The sequence below is a fragment of the Cavia porcellus genome, unplaced genomic scaffold, assembly GCF_034190915.1.
Source record: "Cavia porcellus strain 051 isolate PalLab524CR breed Dunkin Hartley unplaced genomic scaffold, mCavPor4.1 scaffold_24, whole genome shotgun sequence".
NCBI lineage: Eukaryota > Metazoa > Chordata > Mammalia > Rodentia > Caviidae > Cavia > Cavia porcellus.
Genome location: NW_026947507.1, coordinates 11,885,946 through 11,905,146, shown reverse-complemented (window position 1 = coordinate 11,905,146; position 19,201 = coordinate 11,885,946). Strand labels below are relative to the sequence as shown.

The window sequence follows — 19,201 nt, the reverse complement described above, 5'->3', positions numbered from 1 at the left end:
CTGTGAATTAGAAGTGCCTTAGCTTTTTCATAGTTTGGGCAAATATTAGAAAGGAATACATCGAGAAATGAACAAAATTCATCTATGTCTTTTTTGACTTCTGGAACATTTACCGGTCCTAAAAAATGCCCCAGAAGAAGTCAGATGCTTTTCACAAACACAAGTTCATGAACATAGCCACAAAAATTAAGATGTGCAATGCGTTAGAACACAAAACTTTCTTCTTTAGTTGCATACAGATATTTTCATTTGAAAACGTTGACACAGTTAAAATAAATAAACCACATTGTTAAATTCCAGACTATGAATAACAGAAGTAGAATTCTAATTTGTATTCTAATAATTTGTCAGCATACTAGTATATATTTCATTTTAAATGATCACTGTTTCAGTTATACATTAATAAATGTAATCCCAAACACAGGTATAGTTTACACACACATAGACATACACATACATATTCTTATTGGGTCTGTGGAGAAAATATATCTTTAATGTTAAAACTGTGCATTTCTTTAGAACACAGTTTAAATTTAAATATTTTCTTTCACTTTTACCTCCTTACATGCATCAAAGAAAACATTTGAACATATGTTAAAATACTCAAATTCACAGCTGTAATAAGCAATTGTCATTTACAGCTGGTTCTCCCAATACTATAGTCTGTTCTCATAGCTTTCTGCATCTTTATCTCATGGATCCAGTTACAATTTTAATTGCATAGCTATTTGGATAATTAACTTCTGATAACTGGGCTTCCTCTGCATTATAAGCTCCATGATAGTGGAAAGACTGTCCACGAGGCTAAGACAGTACTAAATGGACCCTCTATAAGGGATTTCTAATTAAATGACATAGAGATCAATGAATTGATCGATGTTCTTATTTACAATTTCACCCTTCGTATCATGCTAATCAAAATTAAGTGTATTATGATTATGGTAAAATTTCAATGACTGGGGACTTAATCTGGAACTGTCCCAGAATATGAGTCCCTTATTTTTTTTTTAACAGAACACTGTACCTTGGCATATCAAATACTCTGTTCTGTTTATTGATTTAAGATTAATTATACATATAAGTCAGAACATCAGTAAATTAAAAGTTGCCTAGTCAAACCAACTAATGCTGGTTTTCACTTTTTAAGTAAATATAGGATTTTAATGATGCTTCACTAATTTAGTCTTAACATTATCTTGAGTTTGTAGTTTTAACAGTTACACTCTAATCACAGGGCATTTGTTAAAACAAAGCTTAACATTTAGCGTTTTCCCTACAACCATCATGGAAGCACAAAGTACATTTAAGCAAATGATTTGTGATTGTTGTTAATAACATGCCAGAGAATCTGAGGAAAAGGGTTCTTTGAGGTGAGGAGCAGGGCTGACATTGGATCACTGTTCCATGGTCAGTACAGTGAGCCACACCCTTTCCTTACTAATGAGTGCGAAAATATTGCCAGCTCTGTCTTTTTTTATATCTTGGAAAACACAAGGCTATTGATGCTTAAACCTGATACATTGAATTTCCCTCCATTGGATGACAGGGTCTTTTTTTCTGGTCTTTAAGGCCTGGTGCTGCTATATGATAGGAGAGTTTGGTAGATGAGACGTTTACATACAAAGCTCATTTATTTTGGCGTGGTTACTGTGATTGTAAAGCAGGAGATTGGAAAGCTGAGAAACAGGAATCAAAGAGGATACTAACAAGAAATCCTAGGCAACAGTGCTGCAGTAGCCTTTTAACTAGGGCAAGAGGGGATACTAGAGATGTGTAGGTCAAACAACAGTAGTGACTAGTTGATGTGAAGAAATGTTTGAATGCTCATCTAAGATTCTAAAACTGACTGACTGGCTGACATAATTAACAACACACAGCCTTGGGGAGGAAAAGCAAGTTGGGATCTGGAAAATGGTAGATTTTAGAAGTATTGAGTTTGAAGTGCTCACAAGGCATTCAAATGAGTTCCTTGTAAAAGAGAGAGAGGCCAAGGACACAAGCATGGTGATTATAGTGAAGGAGAAAACGGAAACTCAGAAGACTGTGCAGATTTACACAAGAGGGACGGAACCCAAGGGGATAACTTTAAAGTTAAGTGAAGAAAAGTGTAGTTTAGTGGGTGTAATCAGAGAGACTGAAGGAAAATCAGGAGCCTCCAGGGTCACGAAAGGAGAAGGAGAAAAGATTTTAATGAAGGTCATGGAGTCAACAGTGTCTAACGCCAGCAATCCAGCAGTCTTTTCCTTTCATTCACTTCAAAATATTATTTCTGTTAATTATGTGATATTTGATCTCTCTAATAACAATGACATCAGGAAATTCAAAATCATTCTGTTATTAGAATTGCATGATTCATCACAATTTGATTATTGCTTGCTTTTCTAAATGCTTGTATATAGTTTCATAGACTTTACCTATAGAAGAGTTAGGGACGTGCCACCCTAAAATGTGCCACACTGGCACACTGACTGTTTTGAGTTAAAGGAACTGGAAAAGCAACCAGTGCAAGATCATTCTGCCCTTTCTGTTTCTTAAAAGCAGGGGATGAAATTTCCATGATAAAAATGTCCTCTGTATATGAAAGGGAAAGCAGAATTCTTATCAAGGACTGGAAGTAGAGGATACAGGAAATCTGTGCAAACCTGTCTCCTTGGACTGTTGCTTCCTAACCATTTCTCCAAAAATGAACTACCTGAACACAAGCCCCCTTTACCACTTTATTTTTGTCTAATTTGGCATATAAATATTCCATTGCAACTGGGTCTTTGGGTTTTCATTTTGGAATTATAAAGGATCTTATGCCACATAAAATTCATATTTAAAATAAAAACTGTAGGCTTGTCTCCTGTTGATCTGACTTATGCCAATTTAATCCTCACATCTAGCCTCCATTCCCCACAAAGAAAATAAAAAAAAATATGAGGGCAAATATAAAATTTTACCTGCATTATACTCACAAATATAGAAAATAGTCTTTCTTTGAACTTACTATCTTAAAATTATGAACTTTTTGACTTGTACTATTTTTTCAGTCTATGATAAAATTTTTTGCAAAGAAAAGAGTACGAACAAATCACCCAATATTATTTATCATTTGTAAAAAATCTTTAAAAAGATAGTGAAGTTTACCAGTTTTTCCATTTTAGCAAACTAGAATGACATTATAAAATAAAACAAATAGAAAAAGATCACAGCAAAATTTTTCAAAATGAAGCACTGATTCCTACTTAATTGTAAGGAAAATCTACGATTTTTCTCTGCTATTAAAGAAGTGTTAAGTGTAAATATTAACAGCTGTGTGTACACAAATTTTTTTGAATAAATTAAATTGCAAGAAACATATTAAGTTACAGAATGAAGTCTTTATATTAAAACAAGGCAACTCTGGCTTTGCACAGTATTGTGCTAACAGGTAACTTAAGCATACTGAATCATAAAGTTTTTTCCCTAGTCCTGTAGAAAACGAGAGGACTATCTGTATGTCATAGTGGCTTCTTACACATTTATTTCATAGATACTCTTAATTTTCCCAATGGTAAAAAGGCAAAATCATTTTTGCCTTTAACATTAAACTTCCATCTCACCATCAATTCTTATAAAACATAATGACATTATTTAACAGTTTAAATAACTGTATTTATATCAATGCTACATGGAGAAATACAAAAGTGATCATGAATATAGTTTTATAAAAAATATTTGCCTGCTAAAGAACTGAGTCTATTTTTTCTTCTCTTTTTTTTTCTTCACTATTTAGACATTTTAACTCAGGGCAAAAGTATAGATGTAGAAGCCAAACATTATACCATCTGTTGTGTCAGTCCCTTTCTACAAATTTTCAGTAAATTGAGCTGTTACAAGTAAAAAATCAGTACTGTGAATATTAGCTACCTAGGAATGTAAAGAATTTATTTTGTATACAGAATATATCTGAAATTTAAGGCATGGGATATAAAACTCAATTGTGCAGGTTTTTTTCAGACATTCAACAGATAAAAAGAATAATGTAATAAATATCCATGTAACCTTCACTATTGTAAAATACAAGATATCTCAAGTACAATTCAATTAAAGCCCACTGCACAGGGCTGTAATCAAAATCTCTTTTCTACCTCCAGAGGTAACTGGTTTTCCTCAGCTTGCTATTTATCAGTTTATATATTTCTTTACACTGCTATGATACAGATTTCAATAGGTACTCTTTTAAAGTTAAAGTACTTTCATCCTATATCTAGTTGTGATTTTTCATCTTGAAAGGCTCTTTTAGATTTTAATTTTTTCTGCATTGATTGAGATTACTGTATAGTTAGATTATGAAGCTTTATGACAAAAGAGGTCTTTTAAAATATGCAAAACAATATAAAAAATCTACATGACAGTATTTTATTCAATGAAATTATTTATGAAATTGCTTAAGCATTAAAAGTTGTTATCTGTGGTTACTTAAAAAACACTAGCGAACTCAGAATTTCTTTCCTCTTTATTTATGAGATCATTCTTAACAAGTACAGGCAATTGTTAAATGTATTGTTATAATGTTCACTAAAAACATGAAATGGTCTTCTGCCAAATGTTCTGACATATGCCTTTACTTAGTCTTTCAAAATATTGATTATAACAATTATATATATGAATATGTAAAATTATGACATAAATGAGTTTTAGCCTTCAACACTTTGAATTTCTATATCCAAAGTAGATAAAATCTTGTAAAGAGGATAAAAATCTCTGCAATGATGCTTTCTCACTTCAGCATAAAAATTATCACTTTGATTTTAGACACGTTTCTACAAGCTGTAGTTATTAAATGGTGGATCTCACCAGATGAGACAAAGAAAGCATGTGTGCCAAGTCTAAGTAAATTTTGGAATATGAAATATATTCCAAAAGTAAAGCTCAAGACTAAAGTAAAATGCAACATATTTGTATACAAACAAATAGCTATCACCAAAATAGTTTTTGAAAATAACTTTTATTATTCTTTTCACCAAAACCATTCACTGAGTTTATCTTTTCCCTCTGTGTATCACTGGTTTTATGAATTTCTTATACTAAGTTGTGGTCTTTTGTGATCTGAATATAAGTCTAGATACTTGTTTAAGTCCAAATGAGTTCTTATTCTGCCTCAAATGGAAATAATCATAGTTGATATAAAAGGAACATTTTAATGATTTACTATTGTGTCAGGAAGCCAATTTGTTTTTTTTATTTAAACTCTACCACGATATTCTGTAGATGATACATAAAGAAGCCATTCTTGTCACTGTTCTGTGCAATCAGGGGCAAGAAGCACTACTAACTCAGGATGAGGCCCAGGTCTCTTAGTTTGAAATCTAGCACTCTTCTTGAACTGACATAGTGATGCATTTTACCTGCAACACGTTCCTGCTGAATCTTTCAGTAAAGACCCTCTGTTCTGGTTGATTCACAGACGTGCACGTAAGGATCAATAAGTTGCCAGGCCACGCTTTTCAGCACTGATCCTGGTGTTACACAGGATGAGTTTTCTAACTTCACACATATTTGGACAGCCATATTTACTTCTGGATCATTTCCCACACTTAATCATCTTTAAAAGTAAGGCCTGGTGGTATAGCTCAGTAACAGAATACACATGGTGTGCATGAAGACTTGAATCCAATTCTCAGCATTGGCACATCCACAAAAAGGTGAATTCTCTCATAGTAAAACAAGATAAATGTGGATTAGGAAATGTTGTTGATCTTTAGATCAACCCTATATTTGAAAACAATATTTGTGAATCATTCACAGAACTCACAGAATATGTATCCATTCCTAACTTCTTCAGTATTCTCGGATGTTTTAAAATTAAAACACAAAACTTTGGAGCACAACTTGCAGCTAAATTTGGAACCAATCAAATTTCCTAGGTTTGCAAAATTGAATGAAAGACAGTAAAAGGCATCTCAAAAGCAAGGGCTCCACTGAAATTAAAACCAACGCCAAGTTGAACTTGGATCATGATATTCAATGGGTCAAAGCAACTAAATTGCAATGTTTTAAAAACATACTGCACATGTGTCTGATACGAAGCCAAGCTCAATCCCTCTCTCTCTCTGCTCTTAAAATTCAGGTTCAAATTTATTTTTAGAGTAAGAGAAGAATGTTTCTGGTCTATGCTTTCTAATAGTAAATTTCTCTCCATTAGAGAGTAAGTTTTAAAATTTAAACTGTCTTGAATTACTCAGTTCTTTTTATTGTACCATCAGGTTGTCTCACCCATCCTTGTTGTAACCCCTTTATTTATACTGTTGGCATAATCATGACTTTTTTGGCAATCCTTTCCCCTCATTATTTAAATTTGTCTTTCAAAGAAGTATAGAAGGTTTTAAAAAGTTGTGATTTGGCAATTTATCGTTTCAAAGTTAAAACAAATGCCCTGGTCTTTTGTTATTAATAGAACTCTTCAAAGATCTCCTTGAAGAAATAGCTGATTTTAGGAACAGGGTAAGAAATATACAAAGTAAGCCTGGCCGCATACAAAAAAAATTCCCAAATGATGAGAGTATCTTAAGGGATTTCACAGTCAACAGAAATGGCTATCCATGGCCAAAGTTGGAACAATTTGAGCAAGAAAATGAATACAATAGTTTTGGATGATAATCTAAAATATAAAATAAATATTCATAATATCCATAAATGATTAAATATAAATAAATGCAAACTAGATAAATCTTTCTTGTAGAAGAATGTCAAACGATGTAAGCAGATACTAGGTCCTAAAAGAAGAGGAATATAAGTCCCTGCTCATTAAGTGTAGGTTATGCAGAACTGTTTCCTCCCAGTGAGCGCCGTACACTTTGAAAGAGGTGGGGGAGATCTCTTTTAATAGTAGATGAACTGGGCAGACACTACTTCAGCCAGGTGATCAGTGTTGCCATCAAGAGTGATATTCCTCTTGTCACTATGAGACCTTGAAATGATGTAATGAGAATAGCACTTGGTCTCTGTCATCTTCCTCCTCCAAGTTCATAACCCAAGACTAATCATGAAGAAAGCATGTGGCAAATTTCAGTAGACAGATATTCTACAAAATTTCCTGTCTACTACTCCCCAATACTGTTGCAGCCATCAAGAACAAGTAAAGAAAACATTCAAAGCCAATAAGAGGCTAAAGAAACACAATGAACAAAGGTAGTACCAGAGTCTGGATGGCATCGGAAGAGAAGGGAGACATAAGGTATAAACAAGCCAACAGGGCTGAGGATTTAGCTCAGCAGCATAAGCGCCTGCCTTGCAAGCCTGAGGTCGTGAATTCTCTCCAAAACAAAGTAAAACAAAGCAAAAAGAAGCCTAACAAACTATAGATAAAATAGGAGTGTAGACCATAGTTACAATAATGTACTAATATCAGTCAATTCATTATAATAAAGATACGATGTTAACATAAATGTTGCTAATAGAGGAAAGGTGATAGGGAGCATGTGGGAGCTTTGGTCCCATCTTCCCATTTTCTCTAAATTCAAAACTGTAAAATAAAGTTTGGCTAAAAAATTGAAGTGGACATCTCATTTTGATATGAAAGGCTACCCTAATTATTTAGTTTATTTGTATTATGGTGTGGATTATTCAACAGTTATTAAATACAATTCTTCTGCAATCTCATGCAACTATTTTCTTAACTCAGGGGCCATGGACTAGCTCTCTAATATGTGTGAGTCTTGAAACCCAGACAACTAGCTGTCTGGAATACTTTTCAGCACAACAAGGGCATCTTTAGTTTCTCCTGGCAAAAGAGAAGTGAAAAATAATGGAAAAGAGCATAAGTCCCATGAAAAAAGAGAAATATAGATTTGGCCAATAAACCCAGGTAAGCCTTGTGACAAGTCTATTCCTTCCTCTGATCTAACTGTAGGGTGGACCCAAGTGGTGTCCCAGTGGTAATAGGACCTGCAGCCCCTGCCCTCCAATGACTTGATTAAGATCTCTTATTCCATGGGCCTTTAGGATAGACCCCAGGGAAGAGTGTGGCAATAGGGCGACCTGACCTTCCCCTAGGACAGTTTCTATATTTGCATCCGTATGAAATGTGCACATCTGTTTGTGAGGCCATCGTAGAAAAGCTATAAGATTATTGTGGTGTTTTGACATTGTAAGTATTAGAGTGTATTCTAGTACTGCTTATTTCATAGAAGACAGAAAATCTAAAATAAAAACTTCATTGGAGAATGGTGAATTTTCTATGGATGATTATTTTATCTGCATCAGGTAAGCGATCCTCTTTGATGTATCAGGAGAGGAACCCTGTTTTATGTCATGGTCTGATCATACTCATACTAACTTTGTCAAAAAACAGAAGTACTTTATACATAAATTTAAGCCATAGTAACACATTCTTGAATAATATATAAGTGTTAGATGGGCTGCATTTTTTATTTTAAAGAGAAAAAATAAAAATAGCAATAAAATAGATTCAAAACAGGGTAGTAGGAGAGTAATAATAATTAATACACTGCATATTGTTATCTTCATAGTTATTTAGAGTACAAGATATGGGCATGATATCTTGTACAAACAATGTCAGTACAAACTTTTCAACGAACTAAGTGAAACTAGCTGTATAACTATCTTGCATGTATATATTTGTTTTTCTCTTCCTTCCTTCCTTCCTTCCTTTTCCCTTTCCTCCAACACAGTTTCTCTTTTCTTTTGAACAGCTTCTTCCCAGTTCACAATATCTATTGCATATTTTGGATCTTATCTACTCATTCAGTTTCTCACACTAGTGAGACAATGTGATGTTTACACATGTGGCTCTGATTTATTTCACTTATGAGTACAGTCTCAAGTTGTATTCGTTTATCTATAAAAGTCTCCAGTTTATCCTTCTTCAGGACTAAATAGTGTTCCATCATATAAAAAATATCTTTTTATGCATTCCTCAGTTGATGGGCATCTGGATTGTTTCCAATATTTAACTATCACAATTTTTGCTTCTATAAACATGGGCACACGTATATTGCTGTGGTATGATGCTTTTAATTCTTCTGGGAAGATACCTAGAAATGAGACCTCTAATCCACGGGGCTTTTCTGAGGAATCTCCACACTGATTTCCACAATAGTTATAGTAGTCTACCTACCTATCAACAGTGGAGAAGAGTTCTTTTCCCCTACAGCCCCACCAGAATTTGTTATCCACTGTTTTTTTGATGGTAGCCATTTTTCCACAGGTAAGATGGACTCTCACTGTTGTGTTAATTTGCATCTCTTGAATGATCAATTATGTTGAGTATCTTTTCATGTATTTATTTGCCATTTGTATTATTCATTTACGAAGTGTGTATTCATCTCAATTGCCCATTTTTGGTTGACTCTTTGAATTTGAGGAGTCTGATTTTTTTTCTAGTTCTTCATACGTTCTAGATAGAAGTCCTTTGTCTGAGTGACAATTGACTATAAATTTTTCCCTCTCGATGGGTTGTCTTTTTACTCTGTTGGTGATTTCTTTTGCTGTGCAGAAACTTTTTAATAAGGTAAGGTACTGTTTGTTGATTCTTTGTCGTATTTCCCTTTCAGTCTGAGTTTTGTTCATGAAGTCTCTACCTGTACCCTGTCTTTCAGATTTCTACCTATTTTCTCTTGCAGTAAATTTAGTATTTCTATCTTAATATTTAGATCTAGATCTTTGATCCATTTAGACTTTATTGCAGTGCATAATGATAGATATGGATCTAGTTTTAGTTTTCAGTATTTAGACAGTTTTTCCAGTACCATTTATTAAACTATCTTTCTTCCAGTGAACATGCTTGCTTCTTTGTCCAGATTAAAGTGGCCAAGTGTGTTTAGGGTGGCATCTGCATCTTCTATTCTGTTTCACTGATCCTAAGGCCTGTTTTGGGGGGGCTGCATTTTTTCTGCCAGTAAATTATGCATTTTTTTATTTAAAGAAAAAAGGCAAAACAAAAAAAAGGGTAGAAATAGAATTTAAAAATAACAGTAAGAAATCAGTAGTTGATAAATTACATATTGTTATCTCAGAAGTAGTTGTTCAAGTTACTACACAGTTTTTTTTTTTAAGTGACTGAGTTTTGCATTCTTAGATGTCAAATGAGGTCATTGATGAAATACGTTTTTATTTTTCTATGATTCAGATAAACACTAGTACCGCAAAACTTTGGTTTTTATTTCCAACTTGGGCACTTGCTCCTTCGTTTAACTTTATGAGTGATGAATGTTTTAAAAAGATCAGAGGGCTACATGTGATGTGATAAGTAAGGCACTTGTTTCTAAGATGACTCTATTTTCTATCAGATATGCTGGAAAATGCTACACTGGCAATAGCAAAACCAGAGTTAAAATCCACATCCTACCTACAGGGACTTCAACTTTTATTAATGCCAATTTTCAAATGTTTTACCTAGAATGGGGTCAATTGTAATCATTTTGCAAGTCATTTGCTAAAGTATTACTGTATCTTTAATGAAAATAGATTTTGTTAAATTAAGCAGTGACTATAAAGCCTTCATAATGAAATTTGTCGGCAATTTGTATTTTTCAGAATCTCTGTGTTACTAAATTTAGTCTGACTAAATCTTTAGAGAGGTCACAAACTCATCTTTATGAAAATTCTTCAATTATACTTCAAATTAGTTCAGAAATTTTCCAACTAAGAAAGTGATGAATCTAATCATAGTTACCTAAGTGGTTTTGCATCTTATAACGTCCATAAAAACATGAAGATCTTTCTGAGACTGACGCACACAAGTTCATCTACAATTCTTTAGTTCTCCCAAGCGTTCATATTTTCATTGGAGGTTATTTACTATGTCTGGAATCTTAATGTTTGATGTCTTTAATGCGAAATAATACAAAAATATTTCAGTGTTCGGCCAACAAAAATTCATATGATCAACAAAAGGAAGGAATGTTTTCAGATCCTGGGTTTGGTTATTTTTGTTTCTGATGGGACAGATCTGCTGAACAGAGCTTACAAACTCCTTGTATCTCTCTCCCTTTCACTGCCCTCACTAAAAGTACATGCACACTCACACCCCTGCACAACGAGGTCCCAGTTGACTGTTAACACACAGATCAGCTCTAAGTCATGAAGCTTTTTAGAGGGAAATAAACTCTAATACTGACTACTCCTTTATTCTCTGGGTACATTTCATTACAAGTAATAGTACCCAGCTTTTCAATGCTTACAGGATCCCCTAGGAGTGTATCAGTTGAGCAGGCAAAAAAAACATATCTAGAAGTTTATTATTTTTTCCACTAATATACTTGACACCACCTCTGGAGAGCAAACAAAAGGCATACTGTCAAGCAGATAGACCTGGACAGAATGTTACTGTTTGTTCCTCACAAGCACAGAGGTATATTTAAGCAAAGAAAGACATTCCATGGCTCTCCTGGGACTTCCTTCCTTCAGCCGAATTACACCAACATGTTCACACCAGTGTGGTTCAGACTGAGTTGGAATTTAAAATGCAGACTTCTATTTGCCAGTGCTTAAATACCACGGCTATAAAAATTCATATGGGAATCAAAGTCGGCTCTAAAATATCATAGAACAAATAGAAAAAAATGTGTATACACATGAAATTACAGTAGAAGATATGGAAATAAGGAATGTCCTTGTTTGACAGATTCTCTGCTTATACAACAAAGCCTCAAAGTTGCCAGCAGTCACCTGGCTTTGGATTATGTTTCAAATCCGGGCTCACTGACATTCATGAAACTTTTGGCAAACATGGGACAAGTTTCGAGCAAGGCTGGGTAAAATACTGCTTTCATGTGGAACCTGTGTGAAACTCAGTGGCTCTGGTGAGGTTTCACCTTGAATTCCACATTCAAACAAACCAAAGTTTCAAGGTAAAATTAGGGGACAAAATACAATGGAATAAAGGAGGATAGGCAACCAAATAGGACAAATGGAATGGGACGGCCGTAACCATCATCCAAATGGATTTTACCCTGGTGCCATTTGATTTTGCAGTTGAACTTTACTGCCTTTAGCAACACATCTGCACTCTGCAGAACTGGGCCAAGCCTTCCGAGTACTTAGCAGAGTTCAGATGAAGCAGTGGACTATTTGTTCAAAATAACTGGGGTGGGTGGTTTAAAATATTGACTCCATACAGAAATATGAAGGTCAAAATGTTCCTTAGTATATAGACTGAAGGGGAGGAAAACCAGCAATTAAATGTACAGGTTTCATTTAAAAATTAGATTTAATATATCTAGAATCTCCTACTGTTAACCCAAATTCCAGAGACCCTTTTGCACGTGCTTTTAAAGAGGCAGCAGGCCTGGGTGGGGGGTGTCTCCACAGCTCCGCCCCTTTGAAGTAGGGTCCAGCAGCCACCAGCTTCCTTCCTTCTTAGCAAGGTGCAGGGTACAGGAGCAGGCTGTCAGCCCTGTGGCGCCACAGTCTGGGACTGAGGAGTCTCTTGACAGGATACGCTCCATGGATTCCTAGTCTCTAACAGGACATGCAGAGAAACATCTGGCAAGAACTGTCAAACTCAGTGTTTGCCTGAGGGTTTTGAATACACTCTGAATTTGGTTAGGAGAGTAAAGAGAAACAAAATAATACACACATAAGCTTTCTTTGAAATAATAAGAATACTGGACAGTTGACTGAATGGCTCATAAGTGCTCTACTGTGCTCAGTGAAGGAAACACTTATTTCTTAGCCCTTATCTTTCATACAACAGGAGTTTCACTAGGAGGACAAACTTCGGCTACTAAGGATTTTCTTCCTAGATTTTTAAAAACCTTTTCCTAGTTTTGCTTTGTCTTTTGTTTTCTTTTTTCTTCTTTGTTTTTCCTTTTTAAAAATTTTTTGTTATTCAAAAGACCAGTAAGTATTTAAATGCATATTTTCTTTTGAGATGTGATCTATGATACCAAAAATCTTCTTTGGAAAAAAAGAATCTTAAAACTCCAAAAATGTTAATGCTCAGGGTAAAAAAAACAAAACAAAACAAAACAAACAAAAAAACCAGCTGGACCCTAAGGCAATGGTGATGTTAAGAAGTGGATCCTTCAAGTGGGTGGCTGACAGAACTGGGCTCTGTGTGCTGTCCCTCGGTCTTGCTTTCAGACATATGCTAGATGGAGCAGCGAGTTGTCACAAAATCTACCTGGTAAAAGAACTTTGCCAGAAAACCCTTTCTTTCAGTTAGGAGTTCTATCTATAGAAAGAACATCTAAGACATGCCGGGGAGAAAAAACAAAGCTCCAATACCTATTTGAAGGAAATGTTATCAAAGCATTAAGCAGCAACAACAACAAAAAGACATTTTAGAGAACATAGTAAATAGTCACAATCAAAGTCAATGGTGTGTTTGAAGTTAAAGTCCACAGATCAAAGTACTTTGCAAAATGTCAAGTGCAGGCAGAAAGAGTGGGAGTCAGAAACGGTTTTATCATACTAGAGAAAACTGCCAGCGAATGTAGCTACCCACCAAAGAGTGAGTTTTGCTAAGGTAAAATAGTCTCAAAACTAAATCACGTTAGCTTGGACTATACATAGACAAAAACAAAAGCAAAAATCCCCTCAAAAAATAAGTAGCCTAACTACATATTAGCAGTAAACAAATCAGGGCTAAAAGAAAAGATAATATAGCTAAAGCATTGTCCTTCAGGAGCAATTACTAATATACTAGTTAGCAATTACTATATTACTAAATGGCAATTACTAATATACATTTTTATTAAGGTTGCATTTTTTCTTGTGCAAATGCCCGTAGAAAGTTAAAAATAGAAAAGCAGTCTAAACAACAAAATTATGATGTCTGAGAGATCTTCCCCCAGTGGTGGCAATCAAGCTTAATTAGAGTTGCGACCCGGCACTCAACTATTACTATATGGCAACAAGTACTGCAGACAGCTTGAGGCAAAGTTTAAAATTATAGCCACAAAACTGCTATTGCCCATGCTGGAACGCAGTATTTACCTGGGAACCAGTGGAAGCCTCTCTTATTTTTACTGTAAATAAGTTACTTTAAAAACATTACTCATAAACACATCAGAAAACAAACAACGTGAGAGTAGAAAATCTTACCTACAGGCAGCTGAGTTCCCAGTTGCTCTGTTCAGAGGAAATAGGAGTCAGTGGCCTTTTACATGTAGAGATTGTTTATTTAGCCCTTTTTAAAAGGTCTTGAACTCCAGCGGTTTAAGATTAAGTCCAATCCAAGTGTCTGAAGGGAAAAAAAAAGGGTAAGAGAGAAGGCAAATAAGAGAGGGAAAGAATCTCAGCTGCTGGGTGGTGCTACTGTCCAGAGAGCATTTGAGCTATTTTCAGCATTAACAGCAGCCGGACTTCTCTGAATCACCACCCCCCACCCAGGAGGTGTGTATGGGGGGGCGTGGACCGCAGACCAGGAAACCCACAACAACTTGGTTCATTGTGCCAATATTCATTTAAATCTGAGGAAAACTGCCAGCAATATTGAAAACACACACACACACACACACACACACACACACACACACACACGCAAACTTGGCTGGAATCTTAAAAAAAACCACAGTGCCTGTCCACACTCCTCAAGTTTCCTGATCTGTTGGAAATGAGATGCGCTAGCTTACTGAGAAGGAAGACTTTTCTCCTATGGGTTTTAAAACTCCATTTTGGATTTCTCAGGTAGGCACATCTGCTGCTAGCCTGTCTTTAAGGCTGTGCACAAATGGTTTCTTTCTAGCACTCTGCTAAATTTCCAGTTCCATCAACTATACGACTTTGGAAGCTACTGAGCTAAGCTGTTGACATTTCTTATCTGTTGGCAGAGACTGGAGACCATTCAGAGACACGCTGCAGACAGATGCTGATCCCTTTTTTCTATTTCTGTGGACCAACGAAGAAATAATTCATGTTGGGTCACCAACAATGACTGGCAAATTTTGAGCTTTCATTTTGTTTTTAGAATTAATGCCTAAGATCTAGAGGTTGCGTTCATTCATTCATTCATCAACTATTTAATGTGGCAAGCGCTTCTGTATGCCAAGTATCCTGAGAATACAATGGGAGAACAAGCCACAGCCCTGCTCTTAGAGGGTAACATCACATTGAGGCAGCAAAAGCTTAATTAAAAATGGAATCTGTAATATTTTTCTGTCCCACTTTTCACATGATGAGGTTGCTTCAATCATAACTATTCAAGACTGGGATCAGTTTCTAGGAAAACTGAAGGAAAGATCTCTGCTTTATCTCTCCCTTTCCTACCCTGCTAAGAAGAAATGGTAGTTCCCTTTACCAAGAAAACACAAGAATTTTCTAAAAGCTTTTATTCCGTGTAAATGAAGTCTCTGAATCTTATCCACTCCTTGCTCCCCACAGCAAAAAGTAAGCTCAAACAACAGAAAATGCTACTTTACTGAGATGATGAAAAAAGATACTCCAAACCGGACCCAGTATGAAACGCACTGATGTGGCCGGAGATGTAGCTCAGCAGGCATAAGCGCCTGCCTAGCAAACTTGAGGCTGGGAGTTTGATTTCTGGTACCCAAACATAAAATAAATAAATTAATAAAACTACTCTGATGTGTCTGATAATTGGTAATATGAGGATTAGTTACTGATGCTCATATCAAATCCAGTTCTTTCTTTGCCATTAAAGACAGTAGAGCTGGTTATAGAAAACATGGAGAATTATGTTTGATGTGTTTAAAAAAAAATCACAAGTCTATTTTGACTTTTCAACACAAGACTTTTACCTATGAGGCTTATTAGGTCAAAATCTGCACTTGAACAAACAGTTCATGCTGTTTAATGCTGCTCTCTGCTGCAGTTTAGGACAGATCCTGACCTGCTGCATGGCCTTGCCAAGGTCTCTTTTGTTCTTTAGGATCCTGACTGCTGGGCTGGGGGTTTAGCTCAGTGGCATAAGCGCCAAGCAACCCTTCCATAGTGCCTCTCAACAGATGGATGTCATGGAGAAGATGAATGGGACTTTGGGTACATCTTAAAAGGTTAAAGGACAGTAAACTCTGACTTCTCTATTTACTCAACTATTATAACTTTTATACACTATAGATATTTTAACATTATACTAATTATATTTGTTGATTTTGCTCATATTTTTGTTTTAGAAATACTGATTTTAAAAACTGGGAGACGATTATACAGGAAGGAGCTTCCTACATTTGCAAAACATTAAAAGTGGCTTTGGCATGTGGATAAAATGCTGACAGTAACATCGCTAATGCACTGGGTTTGGTAGGGTTTACATAAATTATGCATGGAAAATGCCCAAGTAATGTCTGACACATAGTGAGCATTTGATAAAAATCAGTGTTATTATCACTTTGTGAACAATCTGGAACACTACTATCCAATATGGTGACTAGTTGTGGCCCCTGAGTTTCTAAAACATGGCCAATTAGAACCGAAATGTTAGATAAGTGGGATGCACACTGAATTTTGAAGACAATATAAAAAATGTAAGCCATCATTAATTTTTCTATTGATTCCATGCTGAAACGACAATATTTTGGGGATACTGGGTTAAAAAGCTATTTTATTAAATTTAATTTAGCATTTTTCTTTTTACTTTTAAAAATGTGACTAGTAGGCAAATTTTAAAACCACATATATGGCTTACATTTTATTTTTATGGGACAATGCCCTAGAAGACAACAGTTTATGCAACTCTAGCAAGCATTGGTCATGTGGAAGGTTTTATAAAACACAGATTGCTGAGTCTCATGCCCAGAGTACTTAACTCAGTAGGTCTGGAGAAGGTGCTGAAATTTTGAATCTCTAATCAATCCCAAGATGATTCCTGACCACAACTGAGAACTTACGGTTGTCAGATTTGCTACTTAGAAATTGACCCATGAACCAGTGTTTATATTATCATCAAGATCTTACTAAAAATGCAAAATTTCAGTCACCATCCAGATCCACTGAAACAACATGTACACACCATTAAAATTCCCAGGCCATGGTATGCACATTGACATTTGACAGAAACTGGTATGGACAAGTATCTGTTAACCTTGTTATCATATAAAAATTATCTGAAAAAATACCAATACTCTGGGCCTATCCCTGAAGAGTTTTTTCACTTGGAGGAGATCTAAGCATCTGATCATCTAAAATGCTCCCCAGGTGATTGTAATGTACAAGGAAAAACTGAGAGCATTGTGGGCTATGCAGCCCCACAGATCAGATGCAGAGGAGGGGCCAGGACCTGGCACTCTTCCTGGTGCGGGGAATCCTTGGGAACTGTGTAGTGCTGGGGATATAAAATGTGTGCACATGGTGGGAACTGCTGAAACCCTACAGTAAGCGCAATGAGTGTGTGCTGTGGTCATCAGTGGGGAATCTGGCCAGACACACCCTATGCCCTTGCAGGTCTCACAAAGGTGCCAGCTGCTTTTGGTTTGGAGTTCAAAGGAAAGCATAAGCCCAGGGCAGCCTTAGTCTCACAGGGGTGAGAAGGCTAGACAAGTTACCTGGACAGAGATTCAGACTCTGAGGAAGTAGACTAGAGCCCAGTTGTAAGTACCCTGCTGTAAATCAAGAGTGGCCACATTAACAGAAGGTCTTCAATTCCGTAAATAACAGGATTGGTTAGGTTCAGAGGCTAGTACAGGAATGATCTTTCAGATAGAGGTGAAAAGAAAACACATCAAAAGGCCTGTTAGTTTCATGTTTCCTTATTTCCCTCTTTAACATACAAGAATTGAGAAGATTCTGAGTTAAGTATAGGCCTAGTTAAATAATATACAGTGTGGAGGTGGAACTGCTCGCCTTGAATACCTGTTCCATTTCCAACAACAACAAAAGGGTCCACCAAGGCACAGTTTTCAGAGAGCGATCCCTTTTTTGGGGGTATTTATATCTCAAGAGAGAATCTTAGTCCAAAAAATTTTCTGGTTGTCAGAACTGGTGAGAGAGATCTATATTTTGGAAGAGAGATGCCTTCTGTAACTTTTCACTACGTTTCTGTTCTTCCCTAAGTAAGTGAGCATACCAGCTTTAAGGGTCTGACTGATATCATTGTTTTGTCAAAAACTGCTGACTTTTTCAGTAGTCCCAGAGTGCTATGTGGTCCTGAGAGCTTTATAAAAACAAAATCCTCCCTGCAGCAGAACATCTAAGCTGACATTAACTGCATTTGAAACTGCCAGTTCTGGGCTGGAGACGTGGCTTAGTCCCAGAGTGCTTGCTTGACATGAGGCCTTGGGTTCAAGACTCACCACCAAAGAAGTCAAAACCTAACTAAGCAAAAAGCACCCAGGTCCACACATGGTGGCCACCTGTAGCTTTATTTCTCGTTTTGTTGGTCAGAGAGAATGCTTTAATGTGGCATTCAAAGCAGAGCTGGGCGCCAGGGTGCCTGGGCTTGAGTTCTGGTTGCGTATACGTGACTCTGGGTTGGTCACTCTTCCAGAGTCATCTTACTCGGTTATTGTGATGATTAAAATTGTTATTTGAAAAGAACATAAATCTTTTTCTGAAAAGAAAATTCGGTTTATCATAAATTCTATGTACCTTTTGGTTAAAAAAAATACATATTTGAATACATCTGCTGATTTCTACATGTGGTTAAATTATTTTTTGTATATTAAGATGATTTCTAAGGACTTTTATGAGCAAGATCTTCAAATACATGTAGTTTGTGACTTTTTGAGTATTGTTTAAATTTTCCCCCAGGGTACTTAGCATTCTCAATTGATTCCTCATCATTTCCTATTATTTGAGAGGCTCTCAGTAGGAAGGAAGTAAATGTAGTTTTCCCATGAATATTGTTTTCTCGAGTACATTTTTTCTCCCTGAAGTCCTTTGAAAAGTGAATTGTACTATACGTGTTTGAAGGCTTTTGTGGCTTGTGTCAGTTTAACAGCATTGTCTAATATCCCAGGAGAACAATGTGTCATTCTGTTGCTCAAATGTTGTAGTGTTTAGGGAGCGGTTGCAAGACCATCCGAAATACTGGCAGGAGTTTCAAAGGTGCATTGAAAAGGCAGTCAGATGTAGACTGCAGACACCAGACAATGCTGATTCGAGGAAGAGGTGGACCACTGAGGTCATGCTGCAAAATGATGCAAAATGAAGCCTAAATTAAGTGGAACACTTTTTACACGTGTTTGCTTTAAATATATTCAAAAAATGAAGCATATTGCAAGAGAAAGAATAATGCCTAACAGCATCATGTGCTAAGCACCCACCAGGTCATTTGTAGGAACCTTAGTTTGTTGTATGTAAATGCACCAAGAGA

The 19,201-nt window shown here is 36.0% G+C and overlaps 1 protein-coding gene across 23 annotated transcripts in view; it reads right to left on the bottom strand.

Moving 5' to 3' along the window:
• The window catches only part of Sorbs2 (sorbin and SH3 domain containing 2), a 198,896-nt gene that overhangs the window by 152,495 nt on the left and 27,200 nt on the right, over positions 1–19,201 (bottom strand). For all 23 annotated transcript variants that reach the window (XM_063234639.1, XM_063234640.1, XM_063234646.1 and 20 more), the window contains exon 2: positions 14,035–14,173. The gene's annotated coding sequence lies outside the window, so the exon portion shown is untranslated. The remainder of the gene's footprint in view (positions 1–14,034; positions 14,174–19,201) is intronic.